At 40.6% G+C, this 16,035-nt stretch overlaps 1 protein-coding gene across 8 annotated transcripts in view; it reads left to right on the forward strand.

The window, feature by feature from the left end:
* LOC118617124 (LIM domain containing preferred translocation partner in lipoma) overlaps positions 1-16,035 on the forward strand; it is a 635,781-nt gene that overhangs the window by 115,279 nt on the left and 504,467 nt on the right. Inside the window, exon 1 of one of the 8 annotated variants that reach the window (XM_036242756.1) lies at positions 9,339-9,432. The exons of the other annotated variants lie outside the window; for them this stretch is intronic. The gene's annotated coding sequence lies outside the window, so the exon portion shown is untranslated. Of the gene's footprint in view, positions 1-9,338; positions 9,433-16,035 lie in introns of those variants that run through there. 8 annotated transcript variants of the gene reach the window in all.

Consider the following 16,035-nt stretch of genomic DNA (forward strand, 5'->3'; position numbering starts at 1 on the left):
TCCTAAACTTTAAGAGAAGTTATCTTCACATCTTAGATTTTTTTTCCCCCTTGGTAAATTCAGAAGAAGATGCTCATTGATTCTGAGCCCCTCTGATATGTAAGGTACTGTGCTGGCCACTGTGGGTTTACAGACTAGATCAAATGGGATTGTGAGACACAAGACTGGTTTAGACTACTAGAGAGGATATTAACAATAAATGAACATAATTTTTGTTTTTGAGCAGCTATTATATGACAGAAACGCTAGTAGTGATTTTTCTTAGATTGTGCCATGTAATCTGCATGTTTCTCTTAATTATTCATGGAATTCATTTTTATAGCAGTTATTATATACCAGTCACTGTCAGTATTTTACATGTATCCTCTCACTTAATTTTTATAAGAATCCTATGAGATTGCAGCAGGTACCATGATCATTGTTCTCACAGGTTAGCTGAAGAAACTGAAGCACCAAGAGAAGGTAAGTAACTTGTCCAAGTCTTGCAGCTCGTAAGTGATGGAGTCTCTGGTCTTCCTGTCTTCTGTTCTTTCCACTGCAGCTCTTGGCAAAAAAACACATGAATAGATAAATAGGTAGATGGACACTGATGATGATGAGTAGAGAACTGTGCAGTTTCTTGATGTCAGAGCTGGTGGATGTTTAGAAAGAGCACTAAACTCAGCCCAACCGGTGTGGCTCAGTGGTTGAACATTGACCCATGCACCAAGAGGTCACTGGTTCGATTCCTGGTCAGGGCACATGCCCAGGTTGTGGGCCCGATCCCCAGTGGGGGCATGCAGGAGGCGGCCAATCGATGTTTCTATCTCTCTCTCCCTCCTCCTACCTCTCTCTCTAAAAATCAATAAAGAAAAAAAATTTAAAAAACAAACAAACAAAGAGCACTAAACATAAAACTCAACAGTGGTTCAAATCCTAGTATGTTTCTTAGTGTTTACAGGACCTTGGTTAAATTATCTTATAGTCTCAGTGTCTTCCTTTGAATTAGGGAAAACAAAATCTCTCTCTCTCATTGTCATTGTGAGTATAAATTAGAACATGTGTGTATGTGAGACTCTGGAAAGGTGTCTGGTTCATGGTGGGTGTCGAGCCAGTGTCGGAAGTAGCCCACGAACAGGTGGTAGTCGTAGTTAGGAACGGCCACCCAATCCAGATTGCCAGGGTTTAAATTCGCTTTACCACGAAATACTGTATGACCTTAGGCAAACTTCACTTTTCGTGCCTCAATTTCCTCATCTATAAAGTGGAGTTAAATAAGTTAAAAGATAAAAGTGTATGTAAAGCACATTTACCAGGGCCTGACACAGGGGGCCCTACATACAGGTTAGCTCTATTGTTCTGTGTCCTGCGGCGATGAAGAAGAACAGGTAGAAAGTGAACACGTTAGGGCTGTTTTAGGACTCTGGCCTGTTTGTTCAAGGACAGTGAACCAGTTTAGCCTGTGACAGAAGAATTGCATTTGCACAGCCACTGATGACCTTGGAAAACTTCCTGGCGTCTCCATCCTTGGCCCTTGCCTCTCTGCAGATAATAGTTGAGAGAGTAAACTTCAGAGGGTGGGGTGTGCTTGGGAGTGAAATGCATCCATATCTTTGACAGTCTTGTTCATAGAGAGTTGCCAGGTGCCACCGAGGATGAGTTTGCTGGTCAAAGATGGCCTGTACGGTGTACTTGCTTCTCTGTCATCCGTGTTCTTTCTTCCTCAGCCTGCGTGGGTCCTCTCCTCAGAGTTGTCTCCCATTTTCCTCCTTGGTAGAAGGCAATGATGTACTGGGACCATCTCTGCCGGGGGGGGGGGGGGGCTGTTTCCCCTGCACCAGAGGAGGGGGTGGGAATTTGGCATAGCACTATTTGAAAGGTGACACACTCTAATATATATTTTACATGTTTTCAGGAAATAAGAATGCACTCAAGGACATTTAATTTTAAAGTTGTGCTGCTGAGGATAAGCTCTATGATGGAAGGATCCTGGGCTTCTTTTCCTGAACAGCAATGATCTTTACAAAGTCTGTGCGTAGCTTCCTGGAATTGGTAGTGTTGATTTTGGGGGTGTTTCTTTGGCTTATTCAAAATAGAAACAGAAAGGCAAAATGTTTGTTCATGTCATTTAAACATGTCTTTATAGGAAGAGACATTATGATAATACTTTACATGGTGTATGGGTCTTTGTGGTTTTCAAAGCACTTAAATACACGTTTTTAATGTGCATTTCTGGTATCCCTAGGGGTAAGCAAGGCCGAGCTTACTATTTTCTGTTTAGGGATGATGTACCTGAGGTTCAGAGAGATAGAGGGAGTTTTCCTAAAGCAGTGATGAGTGCACACCCAGAACTTTACCTCTGGATGCTTTCTGCTTTGCCACCTGCTCTTCCTGCTCATTCTCGCCAGGCACTACCCAGGTTATAGAGAGTTGTCATACATCTAAAAAACTCTCCCCTTTATTTTCCATTGGTTAAAACATTAACTATGATTTGATATTAACTTGTTTTTCCCCCAGTATAAAACAGCAATGAATGTCTAGGACTTTCTGTTAAACCAGCAAGTGTTTTTCAAAATCAAATGTCAAAGTATTTCCTGAAACTTGCTTTAATGTATAAGAGAGGTGAACATAAAATTCCTTTTTTGCATGAGGTCACTAGGAAACAGGATGTGCAAACTTGCTACAGAAATTTAAAGAGGAACACTTACACCGATGAACAAACTGGATGAGTATATTACAGAGGCTCTCATACTGATCGAGATCTCCAGTGAAAGACGTTCTCATTAAGTGTGTCAGTTGTTTTTGGTTTGTGTGAAACACTAATCTGTTCCATGAGTGTGCATCCTTATACTCTTAAAAACTAGAAGCATGAGCTGGACTTACTATTTTGATTGCAAGGTGCCCTTATCTGGAAGTCCAGTGTATCCTCAGAATACAGAACAGAGGAGTGGAAGATGCTTTTGAGCTTCTTATGACTAAGAGTCAACGCTATGCTTGCTGGAGGGGGGAAGGACTGAGTCTTCTTTGGCACATGTCTCTGAGTCCTTTAGACACATGGCACCAGATGAGCCCACTGCTGTATTATTAGCTTCATGTCCCAGAGTGTGGGTTAGGTCACATGTATTTTGGAATCCTATTTCTTTATTTCACACCACATGGTTTCTTAGGTGACTACTTTTGAGTGAATTGCCAGCTTCCTGACAGTGTCTTGAAAAGCCTACTTTAGAAGGAGGCAGATAGTGTTTCGGTTTGGACAGATGACCCCCTTGACTTTCCATCTTTGATGGTTTCTTTTTTGTTCTACATTATTTGGTGATGTTACTGACGTGGGTGCTGAAATTGGCCCTGATTTATGCCCAAATACAGATCAGCTTGTACTTTTTTCAGGACACAGATAGCTGTGAATTCTCTGTCTCCATGACTGTCCGTGTTCCATCTATGTTTCTCATGTAATAAATAGCACCCACTCTACAAACAAGGTCAGAGATGGAATCACTGGGATGGCGAATGAGATATAACATGCTGAAGAGTCCGTTCTATATGTTTCTCTCACATGCTTGGTTCTGTTTAATCTGGCCTGGATTTGTCCTGTGTGTATTGGTTTGGTGCCTTCTGCTACATTTGAAGTCTCGTAGGGCAGGTTTCATATCTTAGTAATCACCATGATAGTGCTTGGCACAGAGTAGGTCCTTGTTACGAAGTAGGTGGATCATATCCTAAGAAGCTGAAAAGGTGGTTTTCCTTGAGAAAGGTGGTTGCAAGCATTGCTCCTTCAGTGCATTCCAAGCTGTGCTCGGCACCTTGGAGAAGTCAGAGACGTAGACACCCAGCTCCTTCCTTAGGGAGCTGCAGTCGAGCTAGATCATGTCAGGAGACCACTTCGTTAACTGTGAAACAACGTACACATGGCTCATCCTGATGAGCTGTAACTTTAGAATGGCTTCACTACAGCTCTGCTACCTCCCGTCACACTTGAGAATTCCCTAACATAGCCTCACTTTCTTCACACATGTAGGGGATAGTCGTGAATGGATCATTGAGGGGGTTAGCACATAAATTATCTGTCAAGCTGAGTACAAGGTGGTTTATTATCCTTTGGTAGATGGGGGTCTATTTATTTTTAAAAGGTAGATTACTGAATGGATAAGCAAAATATGACACCCCCTCCAAGAATATGATTCAGCAATAAAAAGAAATAAAGTACTGATATATGCTACAACATGAATGAATCTTGAACATGTTATGTAAGTGAAAGAAGCCTGTCCCAAAGACAACATCCTATGTGATTCCATTTACATGTAATGTCCACACTAGGCAAATTCATAAAGTCTATAGAGACAGAAAGTAGATTGGTGCTTGCTGGCAGGACTGGGGTAGGGGGTAGGGACTGACTGCTAGTGGGTATAGGTTTCTTTTTGGGGCAATAAAAATGTTCTTAAATTAGGTTGTGGCAATGTTTGCACAACTCTGTGAATATACTAAAATTAAATTGTAGACTTTATGTGGGTGAATTGCATGGTGTGTGATTTTATCTCAATAAAGCTAGTTAAAAAATAAATAGATTGCCTTTCAGTCTATAATCTCTGAAGGGTCAAATAGTGTATAGCATAATTCATTTTGGCTTGTTCTGGACCAAGAAGCCACGCATACTTCACATTGATGGCCAGGCCTAAGGAAAAATGAACACAACCAGAGCTACCGAACTTGACATCTATTTCCTTCCAACTTCATGCACAATATTTTCAGGAGCTTTAAAATTTATACTCCCAGAAATGTTGATCAGTGAGATTCTCAATAAGAAATAACAGGGTACTGACAGCCTGATTGAATAAATAGGCGTTTGGGGTTGTGTTCCTGGTTTGCTTGTCAATACAAGAGAAATGTGTGATTATGTTGAATGATGGTTAATTTCTTTATCCACCCATTTTAAAAATAAAGATGTACGTCTGGAAGACAGGTGCCCAGATTAAAAAAGAGACCTGTATCTTTGCTAGCGAACCTCAGACAAGAATAAGGTCTATGTAGGAGCTGGCCTTGGAGTCCTGGCTGATTTTAGGCTAGCTGATGAATTAGGATGAACTGTTGCCGGTGTCGTACAAAGGATTTTTCGTTTATTGTTGTTTTGGGTTTGTCTGGACAGCTTTCCCCCTTCTCCTTTGTGATCATTGTCCCACCCTCTTTGACTGACATGTGTGAATGTGTGTAGAGGCTGACAGAACATTGTGCTTTCTAGCTTTGAATGTGGACAGTTCATACACAAGCATTCCTCTTTGATTAAGTATCCAGTGAAACCAATTCACATGAACTCCAATTAAACTTTAATGAACAAGTGGGTGTATTAATATCAGCTGAGTAATGCAGGCAGTACAAATTCCAGTAAGTGACTCACTTCTCTGAGCAGCTCATTCCCCATGCACGGGTAGAGTTACTAGAAAGCTTCCAGCTATATTTGAGTGGATCTGGTCTGGGCCTTGTAATTCTAGCAATCCTCGGGGCTTATTCATCTAGTGACAAAACCACAGTTATCCAGATTTCTGTTTTCAGAGCAAGGATTGGGAACGAGGAGACTTGTTCCCATTGAGTAATTAGGCCTTTCATGGAGTAATACCCATATGGACTTTTTTTTCCCTCCATCTTCCTTTTTTTTATTTTTATTTTTTTTTAAGTGAGAATACTTTTTCTGCTTAAACTCAATGGCAGTGTAGGTGAAGGTCAAGGCAGTGAAGGTGGAACCCTCAGTTTTGAACTAAAAGCCCTCCTGAGTCTCAGCCCCCTCTTCTGCTCTTCTGCTTCGTCCGCAAGCATCCCCACAGTTACACCGAGACACCAAGATCTTGGAATGGAGAATCTTTCTGAAGACAGATCCTGTTCCTTTCAGGGAGTGATAACTGTACCTACTTCTACTTCCTAGGGAGGATTAAACAAGATAATGAATATAATGCTCTTAGTCTCTTGCCTGGGGCATAGAAGTTCCCAGTCAATGTTAGTTAACTTGTGCCCAAGGAGGAGGGTTAGGGAGGAGAGTATGGAGATGAATGGGGCTCAGTCCTTGACAACAAAGGAACTTAGACTCTCCTAGATATTTGTCTTATACTTAGAAATGTCTGTAATTACAGAGTGATAAAGACCACACGCTTGGGAGAGAGAATGAGCTATGAGGATTCAGGGAATGGAAAGATCCCTGCAGCTGGAGGCATCTGAGAAGGCTGGGTGATCTTGGCCAGGGGAGAGTCAGGGTAGGGGAAGAAGCTAAGGGTTTGGGAAGGTAGTTTGGGGATGAACAAAAGGCACGAGTGAAGGCAGAGGCCCAGGTGTACCCAGGCATAAGGTAGGTGCGTTCAGTGTCATCAGAGTAAACATTGTCTGGGTTTGAGGGGCTAATTGAGACTGAACTTAGCCTCTGCCTAGACCCCCACGCCACAGTCTCAGCTCTTTTTGCTGTTCTGCCTCCCGTGTTTTTGTACCCATCTAGAAATCAGTTCAAAGTGACACAGCAGCCAGGCAGGTGGAGATAAAGACTGGCTGGTAGAACGGACTTTAAATCTGTAGCTCAGTGGGCTTGCTAACAAGGCATTCCTAAATAATCAACTCCCTCTCTCAGACAACTCCTACCTGTGACAACTTCCCACAGGAGACTGTGCCTGTAAAACGTCTTATCATGAGCAGCAGGGCTTCTCGGCGTTCAGTCTTCAGGTAAATCCCAAGGCTGGGCAAGGGGCTGAGTTGCATAGACCTCGTTCCTTCTCCAAACTCGATAATTGAGTAACTCACCTCCACCTCCCCTGAGAATGAGGAGGGTAGAGGGAGAACACCATGAAAAGGCAGAAAGCAAGGTAGGAAGGAAGTGTTCTACCACGACTAGGAACCTTGCCCTCATTTCTCACATCCCAAAAGGGTTCCTTTAGGGGAAAAATGGGAGGCTGGACGGTAGGACGGGGCCATATTGTGGAAGTGAGGGACAGGCTGCTGAGCAGGGAAAGGTAATTCTGTCTGGTTACTCTACTTAAGAAATACAATTGAGGGACATGTTAAATAACTCAAACCGGGGTAAACAGAGCCTGTCAAGGACTGTGGTGCAAGAATCAGTCTCCATGTCAGAAATAACAACCAGCCCTCAGTGCTAAACTTCAGACATCTCATGTGAGTTCTGGACTCTTTGTGTTCCTCCCAGACTTAGTGCCATAGGATAAAAAACCATGTGCGAAGGCATACATTCTATAGTGACTGCGGAAGTGGGAGAGTCCAGCCGAATAGATACATTCATTCCATCGTCGGGATTTTGTATAAATCAGAAGGGATTCCTGCAAATCAAGAATTGACTACACTGGAGAAACGTCTGTAACAAAGTAAAATAAGAAAAAAAAAAGAGAATTGAATAGACTGATCATGCAAATTAGGAACTATATGTTGCTTATAGAAAACAAAGGAATATACGTTAGATTTCAAAAATTAAATACTTTAGCAAATAGAACTAGATATTTCATTACTTAACAGGTGCCCAAGATATTACTTCTTGTGACATTCATGGCTGAGAAAAGTCTGTTATTCTTATTTTATAAAAGGAGAAACAGTAGGCAAATTTAAAGATTGTTACCTAAGGACACTTGGGCTAGGTTTCATTAGCCAGCTTAATCCATTATTTTACATTGGGGGTTTTATTTTGAAGTGAAACAGTGGGATTTATTCATAGGTTTTCACAAGACAACTGAATTGGACTTGGCTTTGACCTTCAGAGGAATCGAGGAGGTGGAATTAGATAAGCTCTCTACCTTGTTTTGGCTGGAAGGTTTGCCACAGAAATTTAGTGGCCATGATGGATCGTGCCTCTGTTATTTGGGGCCTGTCACAGAGTCCTTCCAATCCGGGGTTTCTTGGAGCCTGTTGTGCTCTCAACACGCCTGCAAGCAACACGCAGAGCGTGCACATCTCCTTCCCCTCACTGTCATCTTCTTCAAGATAAGCTGAATGTAGTGCACAGATTGTTTAATTAGCTTTCTTAAGATGAATACGTTTTGCGAACTCATCTCTGCCAACCCAGCTCCTGCCCGAATCTCCCTGTGGACCATACTCGAGGGCCCCTGTGGAGTTCCTCTTTTCTGGAGACCTGGCAGATCACGCTGCTCTTCTCTGGGGCAGCTTTTTGTGGCCTTGGAGACACCTCCCCATGACCCTGGTCATTCTCTGGTCCTTCATTCCCGTTGTCTACTATGAACACTAGCCCGGGTATCTCATTGCTTTCCTTTTCTTTGACTCTCTTGATTGTCCATGTTGATAATGGTTCCACACAGCAGTAGTTTCACCAGAATTCAGATTTTCAGTCTGCACCCCTAAATCTTTGGTTGTGGGCCTGGGCATTTATACTTTGAAATTCTTTGCAGGTAATTCTGATGGGCGTCTCTGCCTAAAAACCTACTGTTGCCTGGTCGGTGTGGCTCAGTGGTTGAGCGTCAACCCATGCACTGAGCATCAACCCAAGCACCAAGAGGTCGCTGGTTCGATTCCTGGTCAGGGCACATGCCCAGATTGTGGGCCAAATCCCGAGTGGGGGGCATGCAGGAGGCGACCAAGCGATGTTCTCTCTCATCGATGTTTCTGTCTCTCTCTTCCCCTCCCTTCATTCTTTAAAATCAATAAAGAAAAAAATTTATTTTTCTAAATCTACTGTTATCAGTTTCCTTGTGGTGTGCTATGCTCAGAATAAAGGCTTCTGTAAAAAGATATTTAATCCATTGGTTCCTGGCTGAAAAAGACACACTCGGGGCATGAAAAGAGAGTGAGTAGGTCTGAAAAGGATGTGGTCTCAGCTGGAGAGGAAGCTGGATGAGGCTACAACGAAACAAAGGCTCAGTGTCCTCACCATCTGCTTTTCATGTACCCCAGGCTCATTCTTATAATGAGTGTTTACTCTGCCTAGCAATACTTTTGTTGTTTCTGCATGTATGTGCTATGGGTTCTGTTCTAGAAGTTTCCACAGGAGGCAGACTAAGGGTAGGAGTTCTTAGCTCAGCCTCACTAAGGGTTAAGCCCATTGTCAGGTTCTACCTTATTCTATAGGCTCTAACCTTTCCTCAAAGACTCAACTTCTCTTCTTGCCCCCAGACCCTAAGCAGATCCACCCTTTTTATATATAAACGTTCCCGACATCATTAATGCATCTTATACCTTTAGTAGTGGAACCACATGCTGTCAGTCTCAAGGGGCAGCCACGTGCAGACTGTGGTGACTTTGCTCACTGGTGGAGGAGGTGGAGGCCAGGGTTCCATCCGCCATCATTGTAACTCTCCCTGGGCTTTTTGAGTGTACTGTGTGGAATCAGTGTTATGACTTTTCAGTCATATCTTTCCTATTTTAAAACTGCAGAATTGATCTCACCACCTTACCCAGGAGCATGTCATCAGTAAAGTCTAATGGAAAAACCTGTCTAATGACTAGGAGGAGGCGCACAGGAGCATGGTGAGTCATCCCAGGACCAGCTATGTTTGAGCTGTGGTGCTTTTTCGGTGCTGACTCTAAACCTCCTTCCACGTTCTGCCGTCTTAAGCAGCTTTCGAATCTTTGTCTCTGATTTTGTTATCTAGGTCAGACTGTGTCTCTTTTTTAATGGTGCCTGGACATCCCCTTAATAGGTTGGACTGGTCCCATTAGGATAATTGGCTTTATATGTTTATGAAAATAACAACAGTAGGAAATGTTATTCTTGAACAGAGTCTCTCCTCCCACTGTGGGCGAGGTGTTAAAGGCCTAAGTAGGTTTATGTGTGCAGGTTTTTTGTTTGTTTGTTTGTAAGTGGAGTCTTGGTACTTTGGGTCGAAGGGAAAGCAAAAGAGCTCTGGAACTTCTTTAGGAAAAAACAAAAACTAAAAGACAAAACTCTTTTCCTGAGATAAATGAATGGACATTGTAAGGAAGGCAGAGGGCACTGGAAAACCTTGAGTCAGGTCTCCTGTGTGAGCTTGACTGCTTGGCTGTCAGTGGGGACCCTTGAACCCAGCTCTCTGAGTGGTTGAATTAGATGAGTTAATGCATATGAAAATACCCTGTAAATGCGGGGGGGTAGGGGGAACCTTCCTATGTGTTGTCTTAACACAGATGCTGATCTTTTCCTTAAAACAAAATAAACCTTTCTTTTTCAATTATACATTTTAATTTTAGAAAATTAAAATGCACAAAGATATAAAGAAGCAAATTGAAACACCCATAACCCATCATCTAGAGATAACCACTGTTGCGTTTTACACTTATAACCACTTTATTCTTTTTTTGAAGGGGTATGTGTGGTCGTTATACATATTTAGTTTCACATGTTTTCTTTACATAGTATTATATTGTAATTATTTCCCCATGTCATTAAACATTCTTTGGAAGTAAACATTTTAATCACTGCATAATGTTGCATTATGTGAGTGATGGGTTGGCAAGTATTGTGATATATTTGACCATTGTTTCCATTATTAAGTGCTGTTTACCAAGAAGGGAACTTGCTTTAACACAAAACAGCAGCACTTGACATTGTTTTTGCGGTACAGGAATTTGCCATTTTATTTAATTCTGCTTTAATATGTATTGGACTGGAACTTAGCACTTTTTGTGAAGATCTCAGCTCTAAGGAAAAGTTAGACCTATAGAACTGTTAATTTAGAAAATGTAAAAAATATCTTAGGCCAAGTTCTCTTAATTAACATAACACTAATTGGAGTAACACTGAAAAATAGTACGGGTAGTCTTGTGAATGTACTACATTAGATAAGTTGCCATATGCTTTCTGGAAAGCTTTTAATTTTCTCTTATTAGGAGGATGTGGTAAACTTGTTTTGCCCAAAGGGTCTTTTCCATTGCTAGGGACATACTTAATACTGTAGTTACCACATCTTCAGATGTGTTGACATAATGATGAAGCGAGATCTCTGGGCATTTTTTAAAATAGAGATTTAAGAAACAGTAGGTTAGAGGGAATTGTGCTGGTGTTTCAGTCCTGAGATTGATTTTTTTGGTCATGGATTTATTATTATTTTTCCCCTCTATTTATGCATTTCTGTGTGTCTGCTTAGCATCTTGTCATCTATATTTTCCTGAATTCCATCCTTCTATTTGTCCATGGTCCAACCCATCTATCCTTCCACCCATCTATCCTTCTGTCTGTCTGTCCTCTGGCCATTCTTACCCACCCTTCTCAACTATCTTCTGCATCTTCATCTGCCATCCATATCCATCTATTCACCTTTCCACATGTACTTGTAAAATGAATGGAAACTCTTTTGATGGGAACATATTCATTTCTTTATTGCATTTTAAAGAGGGGAATCACAGCAACCAAGGGCATGAGAACCAGAAAGTTTAGATGACTAGAACTTGACCATTGTTGTTTCCCTTTGAAATCACGAGGGATGTTTAAAACCAACCTGATTACCCTCTCTATGATACTCTTCAAGATGTTCTTAATATAATGCATTTTAGGGACCATTGTTTCAACCAATATTTTCTTAGAAATCAGCCACCTGGAGATAGATTAAACAAATGCTATTATATAGCTTCTGAGTAATAAATTGAGAAGGGAAATAATTTTCTTCAGTTTGGACTAAGAAAGAATCAAAGATGTACAAATAATATCTTTCTAAATGTGCTTACTTAAAACTATACTGTAACCTCTTTAGGGAGTTTAGATATATCACACAAAGGTATTTTTGAGGTGTGAGTACCTATGTTGCACTTGTTATTGGATAAAATGGAAGGAAAGAAACTAACTGTTACTGAAAACCTCTGTTCTTCTGATTCTGAGAAAGTTGCTTTGCACCAACCTAACTTATTTAATTCTTCCATCAGCCCTGTGATGCATCTTGTGTTATTCTCATTCTGCAGATGAGAGGCAGAGGCTCAAAGAAGCTAAATGATTTGCCCATGTTTATGTGGTTAATGAGTAGCACAGCTTTTGTGGAATTGAGACTTGTTTGACTTTAAAACGGTTACTCTTTGTCGTAAACAATACTGACACTGTGCATAAGCCTTGTACAGCCTTCACTGTATATCACCTCTCCACTTTACATGCTATAGTTGCTCAGCTTCTGAAAAGGATCCTGCAAAGAGCATAGTTATCAGTTCTTTTCCAAAAGATGAGATGATTTGCATGTGGACATGATAAAGAAGACAGTTCTTAGGATATGGATATTAGTTGGAATCTATAAACTTGACCTTGGTGTTTGACAGAATGATGTTTTTCTCCTGTGCAACTGCGTGTTTGTGTTTGACTTAACGTGAGTCTCATTAGTCAGCCTGATCCAAATGACGCAAAGGTCCCCTCCACTGGATGCATCTTATGAAGGTAAACAAACCAGTGAAATACCATAACAACTCTTCCCAAACTTCCGTAAGCTCTGACAGTCAGAAAAGACAGCTATTGTAATATGTTTTGCCAGGCCAGCTGTTATGATCACAAATGAGCCTGAAATAGTAATGACTTTTGAATACGCAGAACATCTATTTAGTTCTTAACTTTTACATAGGTTCAAAAGCTTGCCACAGACTCCCACTTTATTATGCCGAACGACAGCATTGCTAATAACATTCTATCCTGGGTGGAAATTAGTTTTGGCATAATTAGATTCCAAAGATGGAGACTGGTAAAAGAGGTTCTGCCATGGGACCTGCCTTGTATGATCCTATTCTCACTTTCCATTTTTGTTTTATTCTTTAAGTATGTATTAACTGCCTACTGTCTACCAGGCACTGTGCTGGGTGGGGAGAGTATATAAGAACAGGGGTCAGAGAATTTTTCTGTAAAGAAACAAATGGCAAATATTTTGCCTTTGTGGTCCATATGGCCTCTCTTGCAGCTACTCATTCTATGAGACGACATGTAAAATGGTCAACTCTGCCACTGACAACATGTAAACAATTGATTGTGGCTCTGTTTCTCTAAAATTCTTTGCAAAAACATGCAGTGAGCCAGATTTGGTCTGTGAGACATGATTTGCCAGCACCTGTACTAGAATGTTCATAAAAACAGTGCACTCAGTTTTGTTCATTGCTATGTAACCAATGTCTACAGCACTGCCTGGCATGTGGTAGATACCCCATACGTATTTGTTGAATAAGTGAACTAATGAATCAGATTCCTTTGTAATCTCTAAGATCTTATAATTCAATAGAGGAGATAAGAAATATATGCATAAGAGTGTGGAAGGTAGTGAAATCAGGTGGTATCTTAACTGGATCCTGAGAGATGGGTAAGTATATGTCATCAGCCAGAGATGGAAGAAACATAATGCAGGCAGAAGACACACAAAATACACAAGAAGCAGGACATTTGTGGTGAATAATGCACAGTTCAGCTGTTCTGTAGTAGGATTTTCCTGACTTGTCTGATTATTGAAAACACTTGTTATTAATGATACAGTCCCGCACCCTCCTTGGAGATTCTGATTTAGGAAGGAAAGTTTGGCCAAGACTAGTTCATAAAATAAAGATTTGAAAGGAAGTAGTAGTGGGAGATGGCATTGGAAAGATATACTGGGGCCATTTCTGATGGGAAATAGAAGTACTTACTCAACAGAACCAGTATTGACTGTGGCAAGTGGACCTAGAATTGCCCTGTACTCTTTGCCACAGAATGAACGGGAGCCTGGTGGAAATCCACCCTACTCATCTGCCTGTCTTTCTGTTTCTCCTGTGGGAGAACTTTAGCCTTTGCAGTGCAATGGTATAACATTTAGTCAGTTGTGCAAATTATGATGAAAATATACTGGGTGTAGATACTAGATTTATTGCTTTTGAATGTCTTGGTTGACAAACATCTAAGAGGGCAAATGGATTCAAATGACAGAGTAGAAAATGTATATTCTCTTGCTGCTAATCCAGTTCAGAAGGCAGTGGATTTGTAGACTGACCACCAGGAAGGCCATATGTCTCCTTTTTAATGACGGGGAAAACAAATCTAAAATGTAGGCAGTGACTTGCTTAAGTTTTGTCACCAAATTATTGGCAGAACTAGGGGCATAACACAAATGCCAAGGTACTCCATTTAGTTTTTAGTTTTTGTTGCATCGTGCCATGCTTTATTAATCAAGAAAGCTCCCAATTTACATAATTTCTCTCTTCCTTGAACCTCACAGTTTTTGCCCATACCTTTCTATGCTGCTCATCATACAGTTATATCCAAATGTCTCCTGCATTAGTACCCCACTGTTACCCCAAATAAAGACCGATCTCTGTTCCCCTGGTGAGCTTAATGTATTTCCTGGCAGTTAGCATGTGTTCGGCAAATAATTGTAGACTTAAAATACCTTGAGCATTTTGTCCTTTCTTGTGTGTTTTGAGTCAGGTTTCTTTACAGTTATATTGTCAGAAAAGCCAAGCTCTTCCAGAACTGCTGAAAGACAAAGGTACTTTCTTTTAAGCTCCCTTAAAAAAAAAAAAAAAAAAAGTTGAATTTCCATTATAGCTGAGACCTTTTCTTAACAGTTCTTTTGATAGTTAAATGTCAGCAACTTTAAAAAAGAAATGTCAATAAATTATCAGAAAAAGAAATTGCATATTTATTTGGGTAGATGTATTTTAATTGACCAATTAAAGTAAAGATTATAGCAAAATCCTGAGAAATTTCATATCTTGCACATTTCTCTCAACTACCAGAATTTTTCTTATATCTCTTAGGAGGCTTACTTTTTAAATTTCTTCTGTGTTATGGTTATATGTGTATTTGCTCCTCTCAGTAGATGGTGAGCAGCTTGAATAAAAGCTTTAAAAAATTTAATCTTTGCACTCCCACAAAGCCTAGCTCTAAAGGTACTAATACTAAATGTACATTTACTTGAAGAAGCATGGTTAGAAAATGGTTAATCTTATCTTCACTTATTCACTTAATTTACTCTTGTTTTGCTTCTGACTTTGTGCCTTGTTTTTTGCTTAATATTGGTGGTGAGACTGGATTGGGGAGGGTAGGTAAAAGTGAATAAAAGATAGTTCTTTCAGGGAATTCTTCTTTGGTGGGGATGTTGGACACATAATACATACATATAATGTGATGGGGAAATCTGAAGTGGATACGCACAACCTGGACTGGAATCTGGAGACAGGTTAAGTCTGACAAGATGAACCAAGGGAGGCTTTAGCAAAGAGGTAACATGTGAGACGAGCCTGAATGTAACTTGGTCTCCCAATTCAGTTATTGGTTTTGATATTTGGCAACATAACAACAACAACAACAACACACACACACATGCACACAGTAATGTCTTCTTTTTGCAACCTGTTGAACTATACATTTATGAGTAGAGCTGTCTTTACATAGGACAAAAGGAACAGAGGAGCAGGTTTCATTGTGTAATCTGCAGGTTTCTCAAAGTCTGAAAGACACAGCTGCCAGATGATCGGGGCGCTCCTTTATTATTAGGGGCGTGGAGATCCAGAAAGAGACAGACAGTAAGTCTTCCCTTACTTGTCATTGGTAGGTTCTGTGATTTTAAGCAAAACAACGTATAATGTAACCAATTTTTCCATAGGCTAATTGATAGAAAAATGAGTGCAATTCCTACAATATATCAACATGGTAAGAGAATGACCTTGGAGAAAATAGTGTTATTTGAGGATCTGTCCTATACTGTTCTAAACAAATGGTGTTCTTTCCAAGAATTTTCCCATCTAGTTGTTGTTCTCTTCCATAGTTAAATTACTAACTAGGTCCTGGGTGGAGGGAGCATACTCTGGTGGAAGAAGTTTCGAATTTGATGTCAGACAGCTCTGGTTCCATACCTAACTTTACCATTTATTATTTATGTGACCCAAGACCATTGCTTATCCTAGTTGAGGTTCAGTTTCCTCATCCTTGAGAATGGTGATAATGGAAAGTACCTCACAGGGTTGTGGGATTAAACGAGCTAATGTTTGCTAAGCTCCTATTTCAGTGCCCAGGACACATAGCATCCGTCCACAGGGCCACGTAAGTTATGTAAAAGTGTGAACACAGATATACTGTGTTGGCAAGGTTAATACATGGAAATCTCCTTGACTTCCACAAAGACATTCTTCCAGTCCTTTTCTTTTGAAACACAAAGCCTATTCATC

Source organism: Molossus molossus, unplaced genomic scaffold, assembly GCF_014108415.1.
Source record: "Molossus molossus isolate mMolMol1 unplaced genomic scaffold, mMolMol1.p scaffold_m16_p_5, whole genome shotgun sequence".
In the NCBI taxonomy this organism is placed as follows: domain Eukaryota; kingdom Metazoa; phylum Chordata; class Mammalia; order Chiroptera; family Molossidae; genus Molossus; species Molossus molossus.